Source organism: Protopterus annectens, chromosome 3.part1 (assembly GCF_019279795.1).
Source record: "Protopterus annectens isolate FY-2018-M chromosome 3.part1, PAN1.0, whole genome shotgun sequence".
NCBI classification, from domain to species: domain Eukaryota; kingdom Metazoa; phylum Chordata; order Ceratodontiformes; family Protopteridae; genus Protopterus; species Protopterus annectens.
In genome coordinates, this window is record NC_056732.1 from 1839581688 (window position 1) to 1839604187 (window position 22500).

Sequence of the window (22500 nt, forward strand, 5' to 3'; positions counted from 1 at the left end):
GGGTGAAGGTGAGGGAGTGGTGATGGGTAAAGGTTTGGATAGATTAGTATAAATGGGGAGGAGGTGATAGGAAGAGGTTATGTAACGTGGTAGAGAGGGTAGGACAATCAGGTGAAGGTGAGGGAGTGGTGATGGGTAAAGGTTAGGATAGATTAGTATAAATGGTGAGGAGGTGATAGGAAGCGGTTATGTAATGACAGGGTAGGACAGTCAGGTGAAGGTGATGGAGTGGTGAGGGTAAAGGTTAGGATAGATTAGTATAAATTGGGAGAAGGAAGAGGTTATGTAAAATGGTAGAGAGGGTGGGACAGTCAGGTGAAGGTGAGGGAGTGGTGATGGGTAAAGGTTTGGATAGATTAGTATAAATGGGGAGGAGGTGATAGGAAGAGGTTATGTAATGTGGTAGAGAGGGTAGGACAGTCAGGTGAAGGTGAGGGAGTGGTGATGGGTAAAGTTTAGGATAGATTAGTATAAATGGGGAGGAGGTGATAGGAAGAGGTTATGTAATGTGGTAGAGAGGGTGAAGGTGAGGGAGTGGTGATGGGTAAAGGTTAGGATAGATTAGTATAAATGGGGAGGAGGTGATAGGAAGAGGTTATGTAATGTGGTAGAGAGGGTAGGACAGTCAGGTGAAGGTGAGGGAGTGGTGATGGGTAAAGGTTAGGATAGATTAGTATAAATGGGGAGGAGGTGATAGGAAGAGGTTATGTAACGTGGTAGACAGGGTAGGACAGTCAGGTGAAGGTGAGGGAGTGGTGATGGAAGGTTAGGATAGATTAGTATAAATGGGGAGGAGGTGATAGGAAGAGGTTATGTAACGTGGTAGAGAGGGTAGGACAGTCAGGTGAAGGTGAGGGAGTGGTGATGGGTAAAGGTTTGGATAGATTAGTATAAATGGGGAGGTGATAGGAAGAGGTTATGTAATGGTGTGAGGAGGGTAGGACAGTCAGGTGAAGGTGAGGGAGTGGTGATGGGTAAAGGTTAGGATAGATTAGTATAAATGGGAGGAGGTGATAGGAAGAGGTTATGTAAAGTGGTACAGAGGGTAGGACAGTCAGGTGAAGGTGAGGGAGTGGTGATGGGTAAAGGTTAGGATAGATTAGTATAAATGGGGAGGAGGTGATAGGAAGAGGTTATGTAATTTGGTGAGAGGGTAGGACAGTCTGGTGAAGGTGAGGGAGTGGTGATGGGTAAGGGTGAGGGTAGACTAGTATAAATGGGGAGGAGGTGATAGGAAGAGGTTATGTAACGTGGCAGAGAGGGTAGGACAGTCAGGTGAAGGTGAGGGAGTGGTGATGGGTAAAGGTTTGGATAGATTAGTATAAATGGGGAGGAGGTGATAGGAAGAGGTTATGTAAAGTGGTAGAGGGGGTAGGACAGTCAGGTTATGGTGAGGGACTGGTGATGGAGTGAGGTTAAGATAGATTAGTATAAATGGGGGGGAGGTGATAGGAAGAGGTTATGTAAGTGGGCAGGACAGGTGGGTGAAGGTGAGGGAGGTGATGGGCAACGTTAGGATAGATTAGTATGAATGGGGAGGAGGTGATAGGAAGAGGTTATGTAATGTAGTTGAGACGGTAGGACAGTGAGGTGAAGGTGAGGGAGTGGTGATGGGAAAGGTTAGGATAGATTAGTATAAATGGGGAGGAGGTGATAGAAAGAGGTTATGTAAAGTGGTGAGAGGGTGGGACAGACAGCTGAAGGTGAGGGGGTGGAGATGTGTAAAGGTTAGGATAGATTAGTATAAATGGGGGAGGAGGTTATAGGAAGAGGTTATGTAATGGTAGAGAGGGTAGGACAGTCAGGTGAAGGTGAGGGAGTGGTGATGGGTAAAGGTTAGGATGGATTAGTATAAATGGGAGGAGGTGAGAAGAGGTTATGTAGCGAGGAGGGTGGGACAGTCAGGTGGAAGGTGAGGGAACATGTGGTGATGGAGTAGGAGTTAGGATAGATTAGTATAAATGGGGAGGAGGTGATAGGAAGAGGTTATGTAACGTGGTAGAGAGGGTGAAGGTGAGGGAGTGGTGATGGGTAAAGATTTGGATAGATTAGTATAAATGGGGAGGAGGTGATAGGAAGAGGTTATGTAAAGTGGTAGAGAGGGTAGGACAGTCAGGTGAAGGTGAGGGAGTGGTGATGGGTAAAGGTTAGGATAGATTAGTATAAATGGGGAGGAGGTGATAGGAAGAGGTTATGTAACGTGGTAGAGAGGGTAGGACAGTCAGGTGAAGGTGAGGGAGGGGGAAAGGGTAAAGGTTAGGATAGATTAGTATAAATGGGGAGGAGGTGATAGGAAGAGGTTGTGTAACGTGGTAGAGAGGTAGGACAGTCAGGTGAAGGTGAGGGAGTGGTGATGGGTAAAGGTTAGGATAGATTAGTATAAATGGGGAGGAGGTGATAGGAAGAGGTTATGTAATGTGGTAGAGAGGGTAGGACAGTCAGGTGAAGGTGAGGGAGTGGTGATGGGTAAAGGTTAGGATAGATTAGTATAAATGGGGAGGAGGTGATAGGAAGAGGTTATGTAAAGTGGTAGAGAGGGTAGGACAGTCAGGTGAAGGTGAGGGAGTGGTGATGGGTAAAGGTTAGGATAGATTAGTATAAATGGGGAGGAGGTGATAGGAAGAGGTTATGTAAAGTGGTAGACAGGGTAGGACAGTCAGGTGAAGGTGAGGGAGTGGTGATGGGTAAAGGTTTGGATAGATTAGTATAAATGGGGAGGAGGTGATAGGAAGAGGTTATGTAAAGTGGTAGAGGGTAGGACAGTCAGGTGAAGGTGAGGGAGTGGTGATGGGTAAAGGTTAGGATAGATTATAAATGGGGAGGAGGTGATAGGAAGAGGTTGTAATGTGGTAGAGAGGGTAGGACAGTCAGGTGAAGGTGAGGAGTGGTGATGGGTAAAGGTTTGACAGATTAGTATAAATGGGGAGGAGGTGATAGGAAGAGGTTATGAATGGTAGACAGGGTAGGACAGTCAGGTGAAGGTGAGGGAGTGTGGTGATGGGTAAAGGTTAGGATAGATTAGTATAAATGGGGAGGAGGTAATAGGAAGAGGTTATGACGTGGTAGAGAGGGTAGGACAGTCAGGTGAAGGTGAGGGAGTGGTGATGGGTAAAGGTTAGGATAGATTAGTATAAATGGGGAGGAGGTGATAGGAAGAGGTTATGTAATGTGGTAGACAGGATAGGACAGTCAGGTGAAGGTGAGGGAGTGGTGATGGGTAAAGGTTTGGATAGATTAGTATAAATGGGGAGGAGGTGATAGGAAGAGGTTATGTAATGGTGAACAGGGTAGGACAGTCAGGTGAAGGTGAGGGAGTGGTGATGGGTAAAGGTTAGGATAGATTAGTATAAATGGGGAGGAGGTGATAGGAAGAGGTTATTTAATGTGGTAGAGATGGTAGGACAGTCAGGTGAAGGTGAGGGAGTGGTGATGGGTAAAGGTTAGGATAGATTAGTATAAATGGGGAGGAGGTGATAGGAAGAGGTTATGTAAAGTGGTAGAGAGTGGGACAGTCAGGTGAAGGTGAGGAGCAGTGATGGGTAAAGGTTAGGATAGATTAGCATAAATGGGGAGGAGATGATAGGAAGAGGTTATGTAACGTGGTAGAGAGGGTAGGAAGGTGAAGGTGAGGGAGGTAAGGTTTGGATAGATTAAGTATAAATGGGGAGGAGGTGATAGGAAGAGGTTATGTAATGTAGAGAGGGTAGGACAGTCAGGTGAAGGTGAGGAGTGGTGATGGTAAAGGTTAGGATAGATTAGTATAAATGGGGAGGAGGTGATAGGAAGAGGTTAGGCAAAAGTGGTACAGAGGGGTGAAGGTGAGGGAGTGGTGACCGGTAAAGGTTAGGATACATTTGTATAAATGGGGAGGAGGTGATACGAAGAGGTTATGTAACGTGGTAGAGAGTGTGAAGGTGAGGGAGTGGTGATGGGTAAAGGTTAGGATAGATTAGTATAAATGGGGAGGAGGTGATAGGAAGAGGTTATGTAACGTGGTAGAGAGGGTAGGACAGTCAGGTGAAGGTGAGGGAGTGGTGATGGGTAAAGGTTAGGATAGATTAGTATAAATGGGGAGGAGGTGATAGGAAGAGGTTATGTAAAGTGTACAGAGGGTAGGACAGTCAGGTGAAGGTGAGGGAGTGGTGATGGGTAAAGGTTAGGATAGATTAGTATAAATGGGGAGGAGGTAATAGGAAGAGGTTATGACGTGGTAGACAGGGTAGGACAGTCAGGTGAAGGTGAGGGAGTGGTGATGGGTAAAGGTTAGGACAGATTAGTATAAATGGGGGAGGAGGTGATAGGAAGAGGTTATGTAAAGTGGTAGAGAGGGTAGGACAATCAGCTGAAGGTGAGGGAGTGGTGATGGGTAAAGGTTTGGATAGATTAGTATAAATGGGGAAGGAGGTGATAGGAAGAGGTTATGTAACGTGGTAGAGAGGGTAGGACAGTCAGGTGAAGGTGAGGGAGTGGTGATGGGTAAAGGTTTGGATAGATTAGTATAAATGGGGAGGAGGTGATAGGAAGAGGTTATGTAATGTGGTAGAGAGGGTAGGACAGTCAGGTGAAGGTGAGGGAGTGGTGATGGGTAAAGGTTAGGATAGATTAGTATAAATGCGCCGAGGTGATAGGAAGAGGTTATGTTATGTGGTAGTCAGGGCAGGACAGTCAGTTGAACGTGAGGGAGTGGTGATGGGTAAAGGTTAGGATAGATTAGTATAAATGGGGGGAGGTGATAGGAAGAGGTTATGTAACGTGGTAGAGAGGGTAGGACAGTCAGGTGAAGGTGAGGGAGTGGTGATGGGTAAAGGTTAGGATAGATTAGTATAAATGGGGAGGAGGTGATAGGAAGAGGTTATGTAATGTGGTCGAGAAAGTAGGACAGTCAGGTGAAGGTGAGGGAGTGGTGATGGGTAAAGGTTAGGATAGATTAGTATAAATGGGGAGGAGGTGATAGGAAGAGGTTATGTAACGTGGTAGAGAGGGTGAAGGTGAGGGAGTGGTGATGGGTAAAGGTATGGATAATTAGTATAAATGGCAGAGGAGGTGATAGGAAGAGGTTATGTAATGTGTTAGAGAGGGTAGGATAGTCAGGTGAAGGTGAGTGAGTGGTGATGGAAAAGGTTAGGATAGATTAGTATAAATGGGGAGGAGGTGATAGGAAGAGGTTATGTAACGGTAGACAGGGTAGGACAGTCAGGTGAAGGTGAGGGAGTGGTGATGGTAAAGGTTTGGATAGATTAGTATAAATGGGGAGGAGGTGATAGGAAGAGGTTATGTAATGTGGTAGAGAGGGTAGGACAGTCAGGTGAAGGTGAGGGAGTGGTGATGGGTAAAGGTTAGGATAGATTAGTATAAATGGGGAGGAGGTGATAGGAAGAGGTTATGTAACATGGTAGAGAGGGTAGGACAGTCAGGTGAAGGTGAGGGAGTGGTGATGGGTAAAGGTTAGGATAGATTAGTATAAATTGGGGAGGAGGTTATAGGAAGAGGTTATGTAACGTGGTAGAGGGTAGGACAGTCAGGTGAAGGTGAGGGAGTGGTGATGGGTAAAGGTTTTGATAGATTAGTATAAATGGGGAGGAGGTGATAGGAAGAGGTTATGTAATGTGGTAGAGAGGGTAGGACAGTCAGGTGAAGGTGAGGGAGTGGTGATGGGTAAAGGTTAGGATAGATTAGTATAAATAGGAAGGAGGTGATAGGAAGAGGTTATGTAACGTGGTAGAGAGGGTAGGACAGTCAGGTGAAGGTGAAGGAGTGGTGATGGGTAAAGGTTAGGATAGATTAGTATAAATGGGTGGGGAGGTGATAGGAAGAGGTTATGTAATGTGGTAGACAGGGTAGGACAGTCAGGTGAAGGTGAGGGAGTGGTGATGGGTAAAGGTTAGGATAGATTAGTATAAATGGGGTAGGAGATTATAGGAAGAGGTTATGTAACGTGGTAGAGAGGGTAGGACAAGTCAGGTGAAGGTGAGGGAGTGGTAAGGGGGAAAGGTTAGGATAGATTAGTATGAATGGGGAGGAGGTGATAGGAAGAGGTAATGTAATGTGGTAGAGAAAGTAGGACAGTCAGGTGAAGGTGAGGGAGTGGTGATGGGTAAAGGTTAGGATAGATTAGTATAAATGGGGAGGAGGTGATAGGAAGAGGTTATGTAACGTGGTAGAGAGGGTGAAGGTGAGGGAGTGGTGATGGGTAAAGGTTTGGATAGATTAGTATAAATGGGGAGGAGGTGATAGGAAGAGGTTATGTAATGTGGTAGAGAGGGTAGGACAGTCAGGTGAAGGTGAGGGAGTGGTGATGGGTAAAGGTTAGGATAGATTAGTATAAATGGGGAGGAGGTGATAGGAAGAGGTTATGTAATGTGGTAGAGAGGGTAGGACAATCAGGTGAAGGTGAGGTAGTGGTGATGGTTAAAGGTTAGGATAGATTAGTATAAATGGGAGAGGAGGTGATAGGAAGAGGTTATGTAACATGGTAGAGAGGGTAGGACAGTCAGGTGAAGGTGAGGGAGTGGTGATGGGTAAAGGTTAGGATAGATTAGTATAAATGGGGAGGAGGTGATAGGAAGAGGTTATGTAACATGGTAGAGAGGGTAGGACAGTCAGGTGAAGGTGAGGGAGTGGTGATGGGTAAAGGTTAGGATAGATTAGTATAAATGGGGAGGAGGTGATAGGAAGAGGTTATGTAAAGTGGTAGAGAGGGTAGGACAGTCAGGTGAAGGTGAGGGAGTGGTGATGGGTAAAGGTTAGGATAGATTAGTATAAATGGGGAGGAGGTGATAGGAAGAGGTTATGTAACGTGGTAGAGAGGGTGAAGGTGAGGGAGTGGTGATGGGTAAAGGTTTGGATAGATTAGTATAAATGGGGAGGAGGTGATAGGAAGAGGTTATGTAATGTGGTAGAGAGGGTAGGACAGTCAGGTGAAGGTGAGGGAGTGGTGATGGGTAAAGGTTAGGATAGATTAGTATAAATGGGGAGGAGGTGATAGGAAGAGGTTATGTAATGTGGTAGAGAGGGTAGGACAATCAGGTGAAGGTGAGGGAGTGGTGATGGGTAAAGGTTAGGATAGATTAGTATAAATGGGGGAGGAGGTGATAGGAAGAGGTTATGTAACATGGTAGAGAGGGTAGGACAGTCAGGTGAAGGTGAGGGAGTGGTGATGGGTAAAGGTTAGGATAGATTAGTATAAATGGGGAGGAGGTGATAGGAAGAGGTTATGTAACATGGTAGAGAGGGTAGGACAGTCAGGTGAAGGTGAGGGAGTGGTGATGGGTAAAGGTTAGGATAGATTAGTATAAATGGGGAGGAGGTGATAGGAAGAGGTTATGTAATGTGGTAGAGAGGGTAGGACAGTCAGGTGAATGTGAGGGAGTGGTGATGGGTAAAGGTTTGGATAGATTAGAATAAATGGCATAGGACTTGATAGGAAGAGGTTATGTAATGTGGTAAAGAGGGTCGGTCAGTCAGGTGAAGGTGAGGGAGTGGTGATGGGTAAAGGTTTACATAGATTAGTATAAATGGGGGAGGAGGTGATAGGAAGAGGTTATGTAACGTGGTAGAGAGGGTAGGACAGTCAGGTGAAGGTGAGGGAGTGGTGATGGGTAAAGGTTAGGATAGATTAGTATAAATGGGGAGGAGGTGATAGGAAGAGGTTATGTAACGTGGTAGAGAGGGTAGGACAGTCAGGTGAAGGTGAGGGAGTGGTGATGGGTAAAGGTTAGGATAGATTAGTATAAATGGGGAGGAGGTGATAGGAAGAGGTTATGTAACGTGGTAGAGAGGGTAGGACAGTCAGGTGAAGGTGAGGGAGTGGTGATGGGTAAAGGTTTGGATAGATTAGTATAAATGGGGAGGAGGTGATAGGAAGAGGTTATGTAACATGGTAGAGAGGGTAGGACAGTCAGGTGAAGGTGAGGGAGTGGTGATGGGTAAAGGTTAGGATAGATTAGTATAAATGGGAGGAGGTGATAGGAAGAGGTTATGTAATGTGGTAGAGAGGGTAGGACAGTCAGGTGAAGGTGAGGGAGTGGTGATGGGTAAAGGTTAGGATAGATTAGTATAAATGGGGAGGAGGTGATAGGAAGAGGTTATGTAAAGTGGTAGAGAGGGTGGGATAGCCAGGTGAAGGTGAGGGAGTGGTGATGGGTAAAGGTTAGGATAGATTAGTATAAATGGGGAGGAGGTGATAGGAAGAGGTTATGTAATGTGGTTGAGAGGGTAGGACAGTCAGGTGAAGGTGAGGGAGTGGTGATGGGTAAAGGTTTGGATAGATTAGTATAAATGGGGAGGAGGTGATAGGAAGAGGTTATGTAAAGTGGTACAGAGGGTAGGACAGTCAGGTGAAGGTGAGGGAGTGGTGATGGGTAAAGGTTAGGATAGATTAGTATAAATGGGGAGGAGGTGATAGGAAGAGGTTATGTAATGTGGTAGAGAGTGTAGGACAGTCAGGTGAAGGTGACGGAGTGGTGATGGGTAAAGGTAAGGATAGATTATTATAAATGGATAGGAGGTGATAGGAAGAGGTTATGTAACATGGTAGAGAGGGTAGGACAGTCAGGTGAAGGTGAGGGAGTGGTGATGGGTAAAGGTTAGGATAGATTAGTATAAATGGGGAGGAGGTGATAGGAAGAGGTTATGTAATGTGGTAGAGAGGGTAGGACAGTCAGGTGAAGATGAGGACGTGGTGATCTGTAAAGGTTAGGATAGATTAGTATAAATGGGGAGGAGGTGATAGGAAGAGGTTATGTAAAGTGTTAGACAGTGTAGGACAGTCAGGTGAAGGTGAGGGAGTGGTGATGGGTAAAGGTTAAGGTAGATTATTATAAATGGGGAGGAGCTGATAGGAAGAGGTTATGTAATGTGGTAGACAGGGTAGGACAGTCAGGTGAAGGTGAGGGAGTGGTGATGGGTAAAGGTTAGGATAGATTAGTATAAATGGGGAGGAGGTGATAGGAAGATGTTATGTAATGTGGTAGAGGGTAGGACAGTCAGGTGAAGGTGAGGGAGTGGTGATGGGTAAAGGTTAGGATAGATTAGTATAAATGGGGAGGAGGTGATAGGAAGAGGTTATGTAATGTGGTAGAGAGGGTAGGACAGTCAGGTGAAGGTGAGGGAGTGGTGATGGGTAAAGGTTTGGATAGATTAGTATAAATGGGGAGGAGGTGATAGGAAGAGGTTATGTAAAGTGGTACAGAGGGTAGGACAGTCAGGTGAAGGTGAGGGAGTGGTGATGGGTAAAGGTTAGGATAGATTAGTATAAATGGGGAGGAGGTGATAGGAAGAGGTTATGTAATGTGGTAGAGAGGGTAGGACAGTCAGGTGAAGGTGAGGGAGTGGTGATGGGTAAAGGTTTGGATAGATTAGTATAAATGGGGGAGGAGGTGATAGGAAGAGGTTATGTAACATGGTAGAGAGGGTAGGACAGTCAGGTGAAGGTGAGGGAGTGGTGATGGGTAAAGGTTTGGATAGATTAGTATAAATGGGGAGGAGGTGATAGGAAGAGGTTATGTAACATGGTAGAGAGGGTAGGACAGTCAGGTGAAGGTGAGGGAGTGGTGATGGGTAAAGGTTAGGATAGATTAGTATAAATGGGGAGGAGGTGATAGGAAGAGGTTATGTAATGTGGTAGAGAGGGTAGGACAGTCAGGTGAAGGTGAGGGAGTGGTGATGGGTAAAGGTTTGGATAGATTAGTATAAATGGGGAGGAGGTGATAGGAAGAGGTTATGTAAAGTGGTACGGAGGGTAGGACATTGAGGTGAAGGTGAGGGAGTGGTGATGGTTAAAGGTTAGGATAGATTAGTATAAATGGGGAGGAGGTGATAGGAAGAGGTTATGTAATGTGGTAGAGAGGGTAGGACAGTCAGGTGAAGGTGAGGGAGTGGTGATGGGTAAAGGTTTTGATAGATTAGTATAAATGGGGAGGAGGTGATAGGAAGAGGTTATGTAAAGTGGTAGAGAGGGTAGGACAATCAGGTGAAGGTGAGGGAGTGGTGATGGGTAAAGGTTAGGATAGATTAGTATAAATGGGGAGGAGGTGATAGGAAGAGGTTATGTAATGTGGTAGAGAGGGTAGGACAGTCAGGTGAAGGTGAGGGAGTGGTGATGGGTAAAGGTTAGGATAGATTAGTATTAATTGGGAGAAGATGATAGGAAGAGGTTATGTAAAGTGGAAGAGAGGGTAGGACAGTCAGGTGAAGGTGAAGGAGTGGTGATGGGTAAAGGTTAGGATAGATTAGTATAAATGGGGAGGAGGTGATAGGAAGAGGTTATGTAATGTGGTAGAGAGGGTAGGACAGTCAGGTGAAGGTGAGGGAGTGGTGATGGGTAATGGTTAGGATAGATTAGTATAAATGGGGAGGAGGTGTTAGGAAGAGATTATGTAATGTGGTAGAGAGGGTAGGACAGTCAGGTGAAGGTGAGGGAGTGGTGATGGGTAAAGGTTAGGATAGATTAGTATAAATGGGGAGGAGGTGATAGGAAGAGGTTATGTAAAGTGGTAGAGACGGTGCGATAGCCAGGTGAAGAAGATGAGGAAGTGGTGATCGCTGAAGAATTTGTACAGATAGAGGTGGAGAGAAGTAGATGAAATTGTTGTTCATCTGGGGACATAGCATGAGCAGAGCCAGGAGTTTGATAGATGGTCTTTCACAAGATGCTTGAAGGATGATAAGTTATATTTCTGTGGAATAGAATTCCATTTCTTGTCAACAGAGTAGCAGTAAAATCAATTTCCAATTGCTTTTTGATGTTTATAGATGGTGACAAGTTGTTTATCATTGGAATGAAGGAGTCTGTTTGGGTGATAAGAAGGAAGAATAGAGCTTAGTGCAGGACAGGCATTGAGGTTTATAAATGATGTTTTGAACCAGTTCGCACTTTTAAGCTTCTTGTAGTGATGTGTGTATTATTATTTATTCGAAGCAAATTTAGCAACTTTGTTGTAGCATATTTAAATTTAGTTTAAACCATTACCTGCAAGTTGGTGAGGATAGAGGCACCATGTAAGGATGAAGGAAGGAGGTAGGCGGTTGCTAGGGTGGTTTTTGCAGAGTTTGTAAGGGAGTTTTTATGTCTATAAAGCATGCAAAGTTTCTGGTGATTTTTTTAAATATTATTTTGAATGTGGTCCTCACATCTAAGGTTGGCAGCAACTGCCACCCCAAGCAGTTTTGTGTGGGATACAATTTCTTTCTCTGTATTGTTAAGTGAGGAGATTTTGAAGCTGGATTTGCCCTTCAGATGTGCAGTTTTGTTTTTGGGATTGAATAATATTTTGTCAAGGTGAAGGCTTGTTACGTGATTTCAAGAACATGTGCCAGAGTGTCAGATGAGCATATTAGTGTTGAATCATCATCAGACTGTATTGGGGTACAGAAGTGGTACTGAGGAGGTAAGGAGAGAAAGTGTGCATCTAACGGTTTGCAGTGTATTAGATAGGTAGCTTTTAAATCACTGAAGTGAAGGAGGTGATAAGCTGAGATGGTGCAGTTGTTGAAGGAGTTTTCTGTGTGAGATGGTATCAAAGGCTTTGGACAGATCAAACATTATGGTAGCAATAAGTTTGCCAGAATCCTTTTTCTTGTTTATATTATCTGAAAGAAAAATAGTACAGTAGCTGTACTATGGCCAGGGCAGAATCCATGTTGAGTACTGGTTAAGACTGTTTCTGAAAGGAGGTGGTGAAGAACTTGAACACAGATACATTTTTTTCTATGATTTTTGAGAGAGGGGAGAAAATTGCAATGGGGCAAAAGTTAGACACTTGTTGAGTCTCCTTCCTTGTGCAGTAGGATGACACATGATCTTTTTCCAAAGAGCTTGGACATAAGATTCCTGTATGGCTCTATTGACTTTGATAGTTACTGGGTAAATTAAAGCTTCTGATGCCATCTTGAGGGATTCAGGTGGGATGTTGTTGGCAACTATGGAGCAAGGTCTAAGTTTAAGTAGCAGTTTTTTAAAAGTAGATTACAGGTTTTAAGGTAAATATTTTACCATTTGTGGCTAAGGATTGTTGGACTTCATATTTTTCAAAGGTTAAGGTGGTAGTGGAGGGGGCAGTTGGTAATATGGATTTGTCGTGCGGAGGGTGATGTTCTGTTGGTGAGGGCAGAAATTCTCTCTGTAAAGTATTTATAAAACGCAGTCTCTATTTTGAGGGGGGAGCAAGTTTGAGATAGATACAAATCTTTTTTAGCCAAGATTGAGTAATATATGAATAGAGGACCAGATTATTTTTTTTTGATAATATTGATGATTAAGTTGTAGTCGGTCATAGTACTATTTCTTATCTTTGTGTATTTGTTTTTTAGCTTGATTATGAAGCTCCTTGGATCAATGAAAGGTTGTGTTTTTTTGCCACTCCTCCAAGTCTTGTGTCTGGTACACATAATGTTTTTGGTAAGGGTGGATAGCAAGGGGGAGTGTATAACCTTTACTCTTTTTATAAGCAGAGAGGCAAGGTTTATTTAGGGTGTGTAAAAAAGTTATTAAAAGTTTTAACTACATCATCTAATGCGAGAGTTTTTAGTATAGACCAGTTGAGGGGCCTTAGATTACTGTTGAATAAGTCTTTAAATTTTGTGAGAGTCCTGTTTGGTTTATATTGGTGGGTATTGAGGTGACAAATGGTAAATCTTTGTACATATGCAGGGAGATGGTCATTTAGGGAGTTAGGATTGGTTCCACTGATAGTATATTTACTGGGTTCTGAGACTAAAATCCATTCAAGATTTGTGCCCTTATTGGTTTTGTTGTATCTGGTAAGTTTTATGATTGGTTGAGTCAGACCACATAGATTTATGCAGGATAAAGGACTGTCAGAGCTTAAGTTTTGCCAGTCAGTATTGACATCACCTACAATGATTTTTGTCATGCTTAGCAGTACTAAATCCCAGGAGAGAAATTATATGGGTATAGGTATATTGTTTCCAGTGGGATGTAAAGTGCAAATATACAGGAGATGTTATTTTTTTTACAGATTAGCTTTAAAAGTGCTGTCAGTATTTTTAAGAGAAATTTTGGGATGAATTTAGAATAGGAGGAGAGGTTATATGAGCTGGGGTACTGTAGGGTAACTCCTTTTCCCTTTTTGTGGGGTCAGTCATTCCTCTTAATGTTATAACCAGGAGGCAATATTTCAGTATTTCACATATTGGATGTAAGCCATGTTTAAGTGATGGCTAGGATATCTGGGGAATAGAGCAATATCCAGGTGTGTAGATCTGTAATTCTATTACAAATACTATGAAGATTTAATGTTACCAGACTTCGAGTTTTGGCTAGACTTGTGCTTGTTGGAGTGGGAGAATGGCATGTCTGTGAATGGGAATTAGATTGGCTGGAAATGCCATTGTATAAGGAGTCAGTGATGCATCAGAGGAGGGAAGGTTTATAACTAAAGGAGGGGAGTTATCTGGGCCATTATGGTGCTTGCAGGAATTGGTGTTGTAGAGGTTTGGGATTAGATTAATAGGGATAGGGTTGGGTGTATGTCCCTACACAAGTGAATCTTTGAGTTCCTTAGCAAAAATTTGGAATTTTTAAGGGTGGGTATGAGCAGATGTTTTGTTTTAAGGTAGGGGTGATCAGAGAGGTACTCTGTATTTAAAATGGAGAGACATGAATAGATTGAACAGGCTAAGAGATACATTAGAATAGTTGTTATATTTGTCTAGGTTAAGTTGGAGGGTGGAGGTTGGGGTTGTTGTAATATAGTCTAAGGGGACATGATAGTATGTTAAATGGGACAGCAGTACTAGAATATGTGAGAATAAAATAAGGGCAGCATTTTGTTTACAAGAGCTACTGATAGGGGGAGAGGTGGTAGAGGGCTAACATTTAGGAAAAGGTCTTAGATGGAAAAGTAGATGTAAAAGCTAAGTACTGGCGTGGGGGTAAACGGATAGTGGTTGTTTGGGATGTACTGAAAAATGGTTGAGATGATTAAGAGATGAGTTAATATACTGTGGGAAGGAGTTTTTAACTGTCTTGCCATTGAGTGGTCAAACCTGGAAGGGTTTGGCCAGGATGGATGAGAGAGAACCTGAGATGAATAAGAAATTATGTGTTTATATTGTGGGGGAGGAGTTTTGTATTATTGTGACGTTGAGTGGTCAGATTTGTTAAGAGGTGGGGTATGGTGCAGAGTAAATGTGGAGCAAGGAGGGGTGGGTAGAAATTGAGAGTAGGTAGGTAGAGTGCGCATGAGTGAAGTGAGGATGAATGGAGCAGGATACATCTCCTGAGAATGTTTGCAGATCCCAAAAGAAGCAGTCAGTGGATTATACACCTAGCAGGTCAGTACTTCAACCCAGCAGTTGTACACAGATTAAAGGATATAAAAGTCCAAAGCACAGCAGATTTAAAGGGAATAGTGCTTAACAGTGTAAAGTAGTATGCTTTGCTAGATTTGTTCCTTTGAGTTAAGGATATTGAACTTTCCCTTTGAGCGTAATGAGGAAGGTGAGGGAGGAGGAGAAAGATGAAGGATCAAATGGCAGTTAATAAATACAGGTCGTTATTCTTATGCTGATTTAGGGTAAATGCTAAGTTATACTTGCATGCAGAACTATTTGACATGCTTTTTATGGCATATCAGGTAAGGTAATGCTGGCTATGCCGTCTGTATGTGTGCATGCCATTTACATTTAAGAAGACACACTTAGACAATGTTTATATGGTAGTAGTGCCTAGGTATCGAGTTTAGCAATGACATACTCTTCCAGATAGTGTATACTGCCCTTGCCTAGTTTCTGTCAGGAAATCCCTGTGGTCTTACAGTTAGTTAGCAGGTGTGTGCTGAGTTCAAAGATGCAGTTGTATAGGTTTGAAACAGTAAATCCAGGGATGTGTTCAGAAACAGAGGTGCTGTCAGGGCAGGTCTACAAAGATAAGCGATGGAACAGCTATAGATTAAGATGTAATAATTAATAAACAGCTATATTGTAATGTGACTCATCTAATGAGTCAGCTTTGTTTTCAACAAGTTATCCTTACAAACCCCCAGGTGCATCTTTGGGTAAAGTGGTTTGGGATCCAAACAAAACACGGACTGACCAATGAAATAAAAAAAAATGGCATGGAGCTGTACAATCCAACATTTAATGTTGTGGTTTTCATTTGTTTTGATTGTTTGTTATTTTAAACAAATGAAAAGTGCTTAACATTAAATGTTGGATTGTACAGCTCCGTGCCGTGTCATTTTTTTGTTTATTAAAGTGGTTTCGGCACTAGAGGCTGTACACCAGTATGAGTTTGTATGGATTTAGACGGGTTTTACCATTATATATAACCAGCTGGATGTTGAGACTATAATAGGTCCAGTACTATTAACTATATACTTTATACACACTAGTATAGCAGGAAAATAGCAGAGTTTAGTACATTATCCCTTGTAAGTAATTAAGACTAGGAATAAAACTGCAAAGGCTGTTTCATAATAGAAAAAACATGAAGGCAGTACAGCAATGTACCAAGCAAAGCGTATGCAAGTACAAAACGCATTATGTAAGAACGTTAAACACACAGTAGTTCTGTGCAAGGCTCATTTTAACCAGTCACTGCTGAAATTAACAGTCAGATCAGTAACGACTTTATCAGAATAAAACTAACCCGCTACTTGATGTTTCAGTAATTTCGTTTAATGACCTTATATACAAACTGAATTTTAGTTGCAATGGTCAAGGTTAAAATTTTGCATGAAATGACTAAGAATTTGATAAGAAGAGCTTAAGTAAAAGATATGCGTGAATGGGCGTGCCTTCGCTGAAGGTTGGACGTCGGGCTGGCAACTCAGCACCATAAAAATTGACTGCCAATCATTAGCGGACCGGAGTTCCGCTGTGGCGACCTCTAACCAGGAAAAGCCGAAAAGACAAAGAAGAAGAAACAACAACAAGAGGATGGGTATAAAGCTATACAATTTCATTGTGGTGCAGGAACAGATGTATTAAAGGACAGAGTGAGAGTGCAGAGATATGCAAAGTAAGTTCATAGAGAGTATGAGGGAGGTGTCTGTTAGAACAGAGAGAATGTAAGTTAGTATGTGACACAGTAAGTGTAAGGAGGTGAAAAAGAGGTGGTTACAAGGGTTGAGCCTTCAAGGATAGGGGAGGTGGTGGGATAATGGGCGAAATGCGAGTATTGAGGAAGATATGGTAAGAAAGCAAGCTCTCTCTCTCTCTATAAATATATATATATATATATATATATATATATAGGTATATTTATTTAAAGAGAGAGGGAGAGAAAGATGGGTGTTCAGCTATAAGGAGAAGAGAAGCACATTGTTTAGAAATTGTAAAGAATTGTAGAATCATAATTATTGTTTCTATATTTTGAGACTGTACAGAAAGTGAGATGAGGATCTTAGGAGGTTGTTAAAGTGGTTGTCTTTAAGACTAAAAAGAAAACAAAGTGAGACAGCAACCTTTATAGTCTGCTTCAGATAACATGCCAAGTTGGCATAATTGGATTATTAGAATAAGTGAAAGCTTTCTTATCGCATTCAGAGCTATAAACTGGTGTTGGAAGGACATTTTCAAGGCGTATGTAGCACTTTTATATGAGTGACATTCTGGTGTAAGCAGTGAAATGGAAAGAAAATTCAGATGGAGTGGAGGTAGTCATTATGGTAACCATTTGTATGTTGGGCATCTACCATTAGCCTAGTACACTTTTTCAAATTGGCGAGCACTTGCTATATATCTGTGAATGTTGTTTGTCTTTTGGCTTTTCCCGGTTAGGGGTTGCCACAGCGGAACTCCGGTCCACTAATGATTGGCAGTTGGTTTTTATGGTGTAGAGTTGCCAGCCTGACGCCCACCATTCAACGAAGGCACGCCCATTCAACGCATGTTTTTTGAACACCCACTCAACCGCGGGGAGGACATATCTGTGAATATGAATATCAGATTTGAACTCCTAATCAAAAACAACACTTAGATGTTTGAAATTTGGTGAACCTCTATGTGAGAGCCACTGATGTTAATCAGTATATTACAGATATGATTTCTGCCATAAAGGGGATGTGTAGGTGAAAACACCACAGTTCCTGGCTTGACAGAGTCAAACACATTGATGACTTGGAGATTCACTAGCGGTGGGGTCCCTCAAGCTGTGATGGCAGCCTTCTTGGAAAGCCCTGTGGCTGAAGCCAATCTTAAATGCTGTATACTTGGATCTATTACTTTTTAATTTCACTAAGAGTTTTGGGTTTCTAATATGATTATGTGAATGGACCCCATTCCTAAGTCAAAGTAGGATTAAAGTTCTTGAAATAAGTATTATTTCAATCTTTGATATTAGCCAAAAGTGTTCTTTGCAGCACCTGCAGTGTGCCCAGAACTGACTCCTCCTGTAATTCATACAGAGTTACATGTATCAGTAGCATATCTAAATACAACTGTAAATTCTTTTTTATGAGATCCACTGCTCCTTGTACTATTGGAACTGTCTGGGTCTCCTTCCACATTGCCGTCATTTCTACCTGCAGATCCTGGTATTTTAAGACTTTGTGTCTCTCTTTACCAGTCACTGGGTGTGGCGATTTCAAAGGTACTTTTGTCTTCTTTTCATCGACTACTATATCTGGTTTTCTAACATCTATTTTTTTAACTGTTGGTAGTGATCCCGTCTGATGTAAACTTAATTTTCTATAATACTTTGTAACATATGTTTCCAGTGCTTTTCAGCTATTTCAGTATTATAATGTTTGCACAATTTCACCCAGCAACAAGGTGTGCAACTGTTTCCAATTTTGTTTTACAAAACTTGCATTTGTCTGTTTCTCCTATTTGTTCAATAGACTTTGTAAACCAACCTGTACATAGTCCATTATCCTGGCCGCCAATATTAACCTTTCATCTTTCGGTTTAAATTCACCTTTCCTTAACCATTCCTGCATCAGATTCTGGTCAACATGAGGTTGTTGGAACTATGTTTATGCATTTTCCACATTTCTTGCCTTCTCATCTCATCCTTCACCTTCTATCTTTCTTTTGTTTTCTGGCCCATTCAGTTGCTTCCTGATTGTACCTTTTGGTTTGATTTCCATTCTCAACATGTTTCTGCTAAACTTAGCAGGGAAGTCATCTTAGACTTGTTCTCCTCATGTTTTAAAACTTTCTCTATGCTTGGATCTTGTGAGGTCAGCAGAATTGTATGCAGTCCTATGATTGCTGATCTATACATGTAATCAGTTCCAATACTTCCTTCAGAGCAGGGAATATATAACCTTGCTATACACTGGTTTTTATAATCATTTGATAACCATTAAGCGTTTTTCTTGTTTTTCTGTCGAAATGATCCATTACTTTTTAGGGCCAGTCAGTCACCCCAAGACTGTAAGAACAGGAAGAGCAAATCGGTTTATAGCTTGGACTTTGTTCCTAGATGTCAGGGCTGTTTTCATTATTAGTTTTTGTCTCCTAAAGTATTTCTTACTGAGTTTTGTTTGCATTTGTTCATGTTTTATGGATGATCCTTCATCAGTTCCCAAATATTTATACACTCCCTCCAGTTCAAGTTCCTTTATATCACATTCAAGTCCCAGACTGATATTTTCTTGGTGCTGCAGCTTTCCTGCTTTAAATGTTGATTTTGCACATTTATCAAGAACAAATGACATCCTTATATCTTCTAAAAAAGTTTTGACCACTTGCAGTTGTGCTTTCAGTTCCTCATCTGATGAGCTATAACGTTTCAAATCATCCACAAAAAGAAGGTGAGAAATGTTTACCCTGCTGTTTTCTGTGAGTCAAATTGTAACCATGACCTAGTCTGTTAAGTAGACAACTTAATGGTTTAAGGGCAAGACAAAACAGCAGCGCTGATGAAGAGTCACCCTGGAGAAAACCCCCTTTGAACTTTTACCCCTGGGATATTAATTTGTCCTTTATCATGGCTTAGCTGCAAAGTGGTTTGCCAGTGTTTCATGATCACTGTAATGTAATTAATCGATGTTGGGTGCATCTTCTACATTTGTAAACACTCTTTCATCCATTAATGTGGGATGCTATCATATTCTTTTTTTTTAGTCTATCCATGCTATACTTAGATTCTTCCCCTTTTTATGATTTTGCAGTATGACTTTATTTAGCAACAAATGATCATTTATTCCATAGGACTTTCTTTTGTTACCCTTTTGTTCTATTGCCATGATTGAGTTTTCTTCTAAAAGACTGTAAATGCTGTTGGCATCAATTCCTGTGTATAATTTATACATTGTTAGAAGGCAAGTTGTACTTTTTAGGATATCTTGCAGGTTCACTCTTAAGGAGGAGCATCATTTTTCCTGTTGTTAACTGGATTGGCATCTGTTTGGGGTGTGCTGGCTAAATCTTAAAGATGCTATTACTTTTAGCCAGAAGTGAGGTACTGCATCTGGTACTGGGGTTTTCCAGTTAGGAGCTTTTCTTAATTTTGCTTCAGTCTCTCTGGCTGTTACTTCACCCATTTTCACATCCTGTCCATTGCACCTTATTATTTTTTTTACTTCTTCTGTCCATTCAGCACCTTTATGTTCCATAGGATCTTCATAGAGATTTTTCCAGACTGTGCCTAATTCTTCTTTTTTTGGTGGTGTTTCTATTCCATTTGCCTTGTTTCTCATTTTGCTGTAAAACGTATTTTTGGGTCATCAATGAATTTCTTATTTTGAACATTTGAATCTGCATATCTTCTAAGTTTTTCTGCCTGTGCAGATATCTTTAGTTTATTATATGCAATAGTGTACAATAGAGATTGGTCTGTTCTGATACTGCACATTGCTTTTATCACATCTGTCATTCTAAGCATTTTTGTTGATCTGTTCCCTCTTCTGAACTCTTTTAATAGTGACACTTCTAGCATTAATTGCTTTATAGTTTTCTCTATTGGATGCTTCTGTGATGACATTTGATTTATCCCCTTCCTTTCCCTTGCTGCCTCATGTTTGTATGGTAAGATATCTGTTATTAATTTAGCTACACAGTCATATATCTTATTTACTTCTGTAATGTAGCATGAATTTATATGAATAGTCTTGATTACTGTGTTTGTTTTATCAGACTTCTGAAATGTTTGGATATTATTGACTTTCTGTTGTCTATTTCTTTCATTGATCTTAATATATGTTTCCATCTGTATTAAATCAAGCAATTATTCAATTAGATAATTTCTCCTAAACTAAAGGCATGTTCCTTGTTCTCCATTTCCTGCGGGCAATCTACATAAAGTTTCAGAAAACCTTCCTGCGCCATATTCTGTTTAGCTTTATCCTGTGTTATTCATTGCTGTTTCATATGGGACTTCACTGGCCTGTCACTCCACAACATTGACTGAGTCAGAGTTGATACAGTTTCCTGTTCCTTCCCTTGCTGTGCAACTCCAAATGAACTTTTGTACTGGTTTCCTACTGAAGGCTTCAATGTATCTTCATATGGCAAGTGATCAGATGTTTCCTGCTTCACTGGTTTCCCCTTAATTTGGGGATTCATTATTCTATAGTGCTGTGATGTTATCAGAGTAAAATTTTCTACACTAAATCTTTCATTTCACAGGTAATCCATAACTTCAGTTTCTACTTCTTTAACGTCTGCATTCAGAATCCTCTTTTCTATTTTCCCCTTTGTTTCTTATTTTTATGAATTGTAAACTTTTCCACGTCTAAATGCCTTTGCCTGTATTTCTCTTCAAATATCTTTGGTGCTGCTGTCTTTGCATAAATATTGCACCATATTAAATAAATTTTTCTTTCCCATGTCCATATTTCTTCAGATGTCTCCTGCTCCTTCAGTTTCTCCTTACTTTGGGAACTCATCATTCTGTCATGCTGTGACATAACCTGCATTAGACTTTCTACACTAAATCACACCAGTGGAGCAGGAAGCATCTGATCAGTTGCCATATGAAGATACTTTGAAGCTTTCAGTAGAAAACCAGCTGATTTGCTGTAGTGGTGTGTTGCTTTGACTGTAGTGCACTGGGTCCTGGGTTCAAGTCTTGACAGTGAGGACTTTTGATATTAATTTTGCTCAACATCTGAGCTGTTGGCTGCTGTGCTCTACCTTTGAAAATCAACTGGACACAGAAGCTGTACTTTATTGTTTAAGATTAGAATTTGTTTGTTTAATTGACTATCACTTGAATATTGTGGTCTCTGTCTTTCTGCAGTTAGTTTGCTAGACATATGAAAAGTGTAGCCATCTGGGCTCATTGGAGGTTTTCTCTCTTCTTTTGAAATTCTGTGTTAACACGTAGCCTGGGGGGGTTCCTGTTTGCCTTATAATCAGTGTTAGTCACATCTCTGGATATTAATTCTGCTCAACATCTGAGCTGTTGGCTGGCTGTGATCTACCTGCGAAAATCAACTAGACATACAAGCTGATCTAAGTATACTTCTCTCTGCACTTTATTGTTTAAGATTAGTATTTATTTGTTTCATTCAATATTACTCGAATATTGTGGTCTCTGTCTTTCTGCAGTTTGTTTGCTAGAAGTGTGAAAAGTGTAGCTTTATCATTTAAGATTTGTACTACATTTTATTTATCTGTTTCATTGAATATTACTTGAATATTGTGGTCTCTGTCTTTCTGCAGGTAGTTCCCCACCCTCCCTCCCTGTTCTTGTTGTGGTGTTAATCTTGGTAGCTTTGGAATTGCCTGCCCCTGCTGTAAATTTGTTTTTGGACACTTCTGGGCCCATCTCATTTGCTCAGTCAACTGAGTGCAGTGAGATCATATTTTGATTTCAGACACTCCTACCAGTCCCATCTTTTCTGCTGTGTACAGAGACAACAGTTGGGAAGGACAACCTATAGTCTCTTAATCTGCTCTGTTTCCTCCCTTGGGAAAAAATATGCATTTTATTCAGCTGCTCTTACTTAACTGTCTTGTACCTTATTACCATAGTTTGCTGTTCTGTGTGCTCTTAAGGTGTACAAGTGCTCTTATTCTGCACGCGTTACTGCTTGTTAGTAGCACTTAATACTGCTTGTTAGTAGCCTGATTAATATTCTAAACATCTTAGTTGTTGTTGTAGCACTTGTGCTTCATGCTATTTATTTTACATTTAGGGTTTTTGCAGACAATCCCTTATCAAACCCTGTTCTCGTAAGTCCGCCAAGTACTCAGAGCACTATGTCTGAACAATTCCCATCAGTTTCTCCTGCCAGCCTGGTTGACATGGGCATAATGAGACAGTGTAGCAACTGCCTCATGTTTGCGGACAGTCCCCTTCTCCTAACACATAATTCTTCTACTTGTGTGAGATGCATCTGCATCATTAAACTGAAATCCATGCTTTCTCACACCACAGTCAGTATTCCTAACAAAGAGGAGATTGCCAGTACAAGCACCACACCACCCACATCACAGAGCCACACACCCACCTATGCAGGGGTCCTCAACATATACTTACCTAAACAACAGATACCCCCAAAACACACTCACAAGCATTCCACACACAACACCAATCCCATCACACACAGTAGTCAATGCTCCAGTGTTTCACAAACACAGCCC

At 41.5% G+C, this 22500-nt stretch overlaps 1 long non-coding RNA gene across 1 annotated transcript; it reads left to right on the forward strand.

The window, feature by feature from the left end:
• The first annotated feature begins 318 nt into the window (after nt 1-318).
• LOC122798737 lies at nt 319-4091 on the forward strand. Its single transcript, XR_006364299.1, has 3 exons — nt 319-430; nt 527-635; nt 3915-4091. It is a non-coding gene; the product is annotated as an uncharacterized LOC122798737 (long non-coding RNA).
• The last annotated feature ends 18409 nt before the right edge of the window (nt 4092-22500 follow it).